We start from the raw sequence: 5686 nt of genomic DNA, 5'->3' as shown, positions 1-5686 counted from the left end.
TTCATTTGCCTGTTATGTAAGGCCAAATATATTTGTCTGTTTATAAGCAGGATGATGAAAACTGCTACACAAGGGCTCTGTGAAACAACTTGGGATAGGGCATTTATCTCTTACATTGCCCAAGCATGTTCTGGGCAAAAGTCTTACAAAGAAAGTTCATAGGTATCTACATCCAATAGCTGCTGCTTGATTTCCACAGCCTGCAGAATACAGCTGAGCAACAAGGCTCTTCCATGCATGTAAGTGCTTCCCAGATCCAGTATAACATGAGTGCCACTTAGCTGCTAGCAAGGCTGAAGCTGCACAGTGTCACTGGGATCAATGAATTGACTCTTTATGCATGGTTGTATTTTAGTAAATGTTAAAAGAAATTATCCAAGGTGAAGTTTGTCAGGGAAATGAACTGGAGTTTTATTGTAACCATGCCTGGCTTTGAGGGAGTCACATATTTGAATCACCAAACCCGTGAGAAAAAAAATTAATCTTGTCTGACTGTGGATGTGAGGTGGGCTGTGATCAATAGCAATCTGTCCATCGGTGCTTACTTCCCCTCTCTTTCTCAGCTCTCACTGAAATACCTGTTTCTCTACTAGAAAGAGCAACAAAGGAGTACAACTATTGCTACTAATAATATGTAATTGACACAGTTTATATTTAAAGCATTTGCAAAAATTAAATAAATAATCTTCCAAACTTTCCACCATGAGTAGCCAAAGTAATTTAAATTGTTTTCTAGACCTTAAAGACAATTTTTCATTTATTCTGGCAAGATTTCAGGGTATCAGCAAGCAGCTCAAATGGATTTTTAGAAAAATCTGTATTAAGACAAGGTATTTCTCTGTATAGTTTGGTATTAGGAACTGTCTGTATCCTTAGGACTAACTTCCAGGACCTCCAAAGACAAGCTAAGTAATGGCACAGGGCTCTGTGGGGCTGTCAGCCAGTGATGGCCCTGCTGCCTGCTGTGCCTGTGCAGAGCCTTGGGACCCAGCTTGGTAACTGCTGGCATTAGGGAGGAAAATGTGAAGACTGACTGAGAAGCAATTACTTTCGAAGTAGTTTTGAAGCATGTCTGCAAAAGCTTCTACTACCCACTTGCACGTGCCACCAGCAGCAGAGCAATTGCATTAATGACCTTTCACTGTTCCTCTTTCATCATTCCCAAACCCAGCCATACCTTATCCTAATTCAGATGCTTCTCCAACACCCTCACTAGCTCCTCTCCCTTAGAGGCTAATTAAACTTGCCTGTACTGTGATTTTTCAGCTATGCTATATTTTATTCTATACTTATATATATTCTTGCATTAAAAAGACAGAGAACTTGCATATCACAAATGGATCTTGTTTAGGAAGAAAAAGGACACTGGTTGGGCAGCAGAAGGAATGGAGCACAGAAGCAGCTGTGTGAAGAAATTGCATTTTGGTGTAGGACTCCAGGTACAGAGTTGCCTGGTCATATACTGGAGCAAGGAGGGAAGTGAGAAATGAATCACGTACTTGTGTGATAAGTGGTAGAACTATGTGCCTTTAATGTAATCCAAAGTTAAGAAAGGGCATTTTGCAAAAGATGCAGCCATTCAGATCCAAGTGCTCCTGAACTGCTCAGCTTTGTCACACAGCGGCTCCAAGTTTGGAGGCCCAAGGAGTATTAAACATGAGCAGCTCACATCTAGGGAGGGTACCTGCTCTGGGTTGGAGCTTTACGTTTTCCAAGAAATAAGAAAGGGAAAACAGTACATTACCCAAATGGTATGGTATGCTAGAGAGGCTGAAACATGAGATAATTCTGGGCAATTTTCCCCAAATCTGAAGATATTTCAAAGCAAACTGAGGCAGCTGCCTTATGTAATGGTTAATATACCTTGGCTGTAAGCAGCTAGCACTCCTACCTAGCTAGCTGTGACAAAAAGGAAAGGCCCTTTTCACTCAGGGGTGTATTTATTTAACATCAAAATTCAAGAGACTAAAATACTTGCACTGTGAAGCCAATTCGAAAATGAAGAGAAGGGAACCACCCTGTACCAGTGCTATTGAGCCCAGTGTCAGAGAGGCAGTGCCCTGGACCAGTCCAACTGCACTAAGTGTTTTTACTAGAGAGTCCTGAAAACCTTGCACCTGCTTTGCTGCAAAATGTTCCTTTTGGTTCAGAATTAAACCATCTTGCTTGGGTACATAGGAGCCTTGTTAAGGGGCAACAGCACAGAGCATCTGAGGGAAGAGGTGACACCTTGCTGGGTTGTTAGGGGAACAGTCATGGGGCAACGATGAGCAAGCTTTGGTGCTCTCTTCTGCATGGATTCAAGACCAGGACACATCTCAGGAGACTGCTCTCTAAGGTATTTATCACTAGGAAAGGAGTGGTAGCAGGAAGCACATTTCTTGCAGGTTTTGTTTGTTTGTTTAACATTTACATCTCTTGCAGTCCGCACAGAACCAGAGTGAGAATGAGGCTCTCACTTACTGATCCATAAACCATCTTCAGTTATTTGGGGTTTATCTCAGAGAGTCTTCCAAGTATTCCAAAGAACAAGGAGAACAAAAGCACCTTTCATAATGATAATTATCTAATGCACCTGAAGCAGAAGAGGGCTTTGTATGTGATTGCTTTACAGAAGAAAGATAATCCAATGGCAAACAATGGAATTATAAATCTATTATTTGGGATCACTCCATGACAATAAATCAATGGCTGTGTCCCTTAGTTCAATTTTCAGCCTCCGTAAACTTCTTTGTACCCCTTAATTGGTGTGATTCTCTTACTGATTTTTGTAGCTTGCAGAGGTCAGCAAGGTTACAGAGATGTCTCATCTTAGCTCACTCTGTGTTGCCACCCACTATATAATAATCCTCCTGCTATCTTGTAAAATACTACCAAACTCTAAATATTTGAAAGCACCAAAAACCAGCATTAAGCACATAAGGAACTAATTGTCTGTAAAATGCAATGTTTTTAAATAATTTTGAATGTATTAAAATACTGCAGAGCCTTATTGTAGGGGTTTTAGCATGACTGAGTTACTTACATATTTTAACATAAATGCCTAGAAGAGACACAAAGAAAAGGGAGAAAAAAAAGAAAAGACACAAAAACCACAACAAAGAGTAATTATTCAGAACTCAGTTGCCTGAATTTCTGCTCACAGAAGACATATGATGGTGTCCCTCTCCTCCATCATTGCCATCACCTGCAAGGGTTGCTAATAGACATTATGAGGGTCACTTGACTATAGAAGTGCTAATAGATGCCATTTTAGTGCTGTCTATCAGACAAATTATAATAATTTACAGCATGTCCATAGAGAGGCAGGAACAAAGCAGAGATTAGTAATTGAAATAGTGCAGTGGCAATTAAAACACTTGTGGTTAGCAGCTGCTTCTAAATTGCTAGAAATGAGTATTTACATAAACAAGGACTCTCCTTTACTGAAAGGGGCTTGTGTGTCACATAGGGTTTGCTGTTAACTTTTCTTCTGGGCATCCAGTGGCAAATGGATTAAGTTCAGCTGCATCATATTTACTGCTTTCCTCCTGTAAAGAGTGCTTTATGGAGTCTGTATGACTGGGTATCCCCTAGTAATAAAGCAATTAAACTATCCTGAGGAATAAACCGCATCCTTAAGTTGTAATACAAGTGCAGACATTTGGTTTCTCATACACTTTTAAAAGGTCGTCCTTGGGTGTTTTGAGATTCAGTGTGAGACCATCTTCTAAAGAAATTTATTTGGTCTTTAGACCTTCAAGTTAACTCAGGTTTGAAGCATAGGAATTGTCTGAACTCCTCTATGGTGTTGCCTTCTACCCCTGAGGATACACAGAGGGGCAGCCTTGCCAGGTAAGGGTATATCACTGGCAGGTTTTCTTTCCTGATCAGTCTAGGTATTTTCCAAACTTATATAAGACAAAATCAATAGGGAGAAACTATTACTTGAATTCACCGAGTTATGTTTGTACATGTTATTTATCAGCCAAAATCCTTTTGGCTGCAGAACCAGTAATTCCAAGAGAGATTTCAGTAGCCAGTGGCTGGGAAGCAGCCTGTGCTATTGCAGGGGCTGGGGCCAGGGCTGGATGTTGGTGGGCAAGACAGTAGGAAGGAGAAAGATGATGCTGGCCGTGAAGGGAAGGATGTTTCAGCACTCAGATGTCAGTGGGATAGCAGGGCAGGTGTATTTTAGATGCCGGTGTGAGACAGGGCTTGCAGGAGAAGTTGATACAGGGTCTTCCTGTATAATGTAATTACACAGGTTTCTGTGGCTGATGCTTTTAAGGAGACAGAGACAGCTTTGGGCAGAGAATCTGTTTCAAAGGTTGTTTAAGCACAAGGTAATCAGGGAGCAAAAATGCTTGCTGGCTTGTATGTTTTTGTCTCTAACAGATGCAACAAGATGGCGAGAAGAGGATATTTCTAGAGTATTAGAAAGCATACTGGTTTACTTCACTTTATAAAGATATCACCCTCCTTTTGCCCTCTCTGCATAGCAGTGTTCTCATAACACATCCTAGGTGAGAAGGCTTTGCTACTGCACTGTTACAGACTGAGAGAGAAATATCACTCAGAAACTTTGTGACAAAAGGAAATTTTCAGTGTCTGCTGACAAAACAAGATGATGCACTAATAATCTAGCTTTAGTTTTTTTTCTATGGGGAGATTCTGACCAGGAGGAAAAAAGAGAATTTTAATAAGAGGGAAAGAAGAAATAAGAGAAAACCTATTTTATCCCTGGAAATTGAAGATTGCCAAAAAGGTTATCAAATACAACACTGTGGAACAGTAATGTATTACAAATACATTTTGTTACCTTTTATAGACCACTGACTGTTACTTGACTGCCATGTATAAACATCTAGAGTGGATGGAGATTCTTCACACTCTAAGGTTATTTTTTTTGAGGAAATAAAGATAATTAATCAAAATGTCCTGTTACAAAGAGACAATGCAATTGAATAATGAGAAATTAAAATTACACTATCAGCTTGATAAGGTATGTGACCTTCATGGTATATGGCAATTAATGATTCACATTCATGCCTTAGAAAAGTAGTGGTTTCTCCATTATTTGAAGTCTTGGGACTGCATGCTTTTTTTAAAAAAAATTGTCTTGGATGAAAGTTTGCAGCTGTATGATGCAGGAAATCTTAACCAAGGGAAGACAGTGATCCCTTTTTGCCTTTGAAACACATAATTTTATTAGCAATCTGCTATCTAGACAGAAGTATCTGTTTGTGGGAAACTTTCTCCCAGGTGTCAAGGGATTCTGCCATATACCTTTGGTTTATTTTCATTCCTTTGCACAACGTTGCAAAGCCTTGACTAATATCTTTACTTCGAACACCAATCTTTTGAGCCATACATCATTTCAGTTTGATCTCTAGGCTAGAAATTGTTACACTATGGAATATATAGAACAATAGTTACTATTATGGATTTCTATATAACCATTTGTCATGGGTATTACACCACTGATAAAATCTGCATGTGCCAAGAGCTTTCCACTGTTGCCCACCCAGACAGCCGTAGCAGCCCCATTTTCCTGTTGCAAGAACAGTCCTTATTCACTCCTCACAATTTATGACAGAGGGTGTCAACTGTGCTAATATGAACTTTTACTTTGTCTTTCTTTGTTTTTCACTTTGTTGGTTTTGTTTTGGTTTTTTTTTTTTACTTTTTTCCCTTTTTTCTATTA

Source organism: Heliangelus exortis, chromosome 2, assembly GCF_036169615.1.
Source record: "Heliangelus exortis chromosome 2, bHelExo1.hap1, whole genome shotgun sequence".
Taxonomy (NCBI): Eukaryota; Metazoa; Chordata; class Aves; order Apodiformes; family Trochilidae; genus Heliangelus; species Heliangelus exortis.
Note: the sequence above shows the minus strand (reverse complement) of the source record.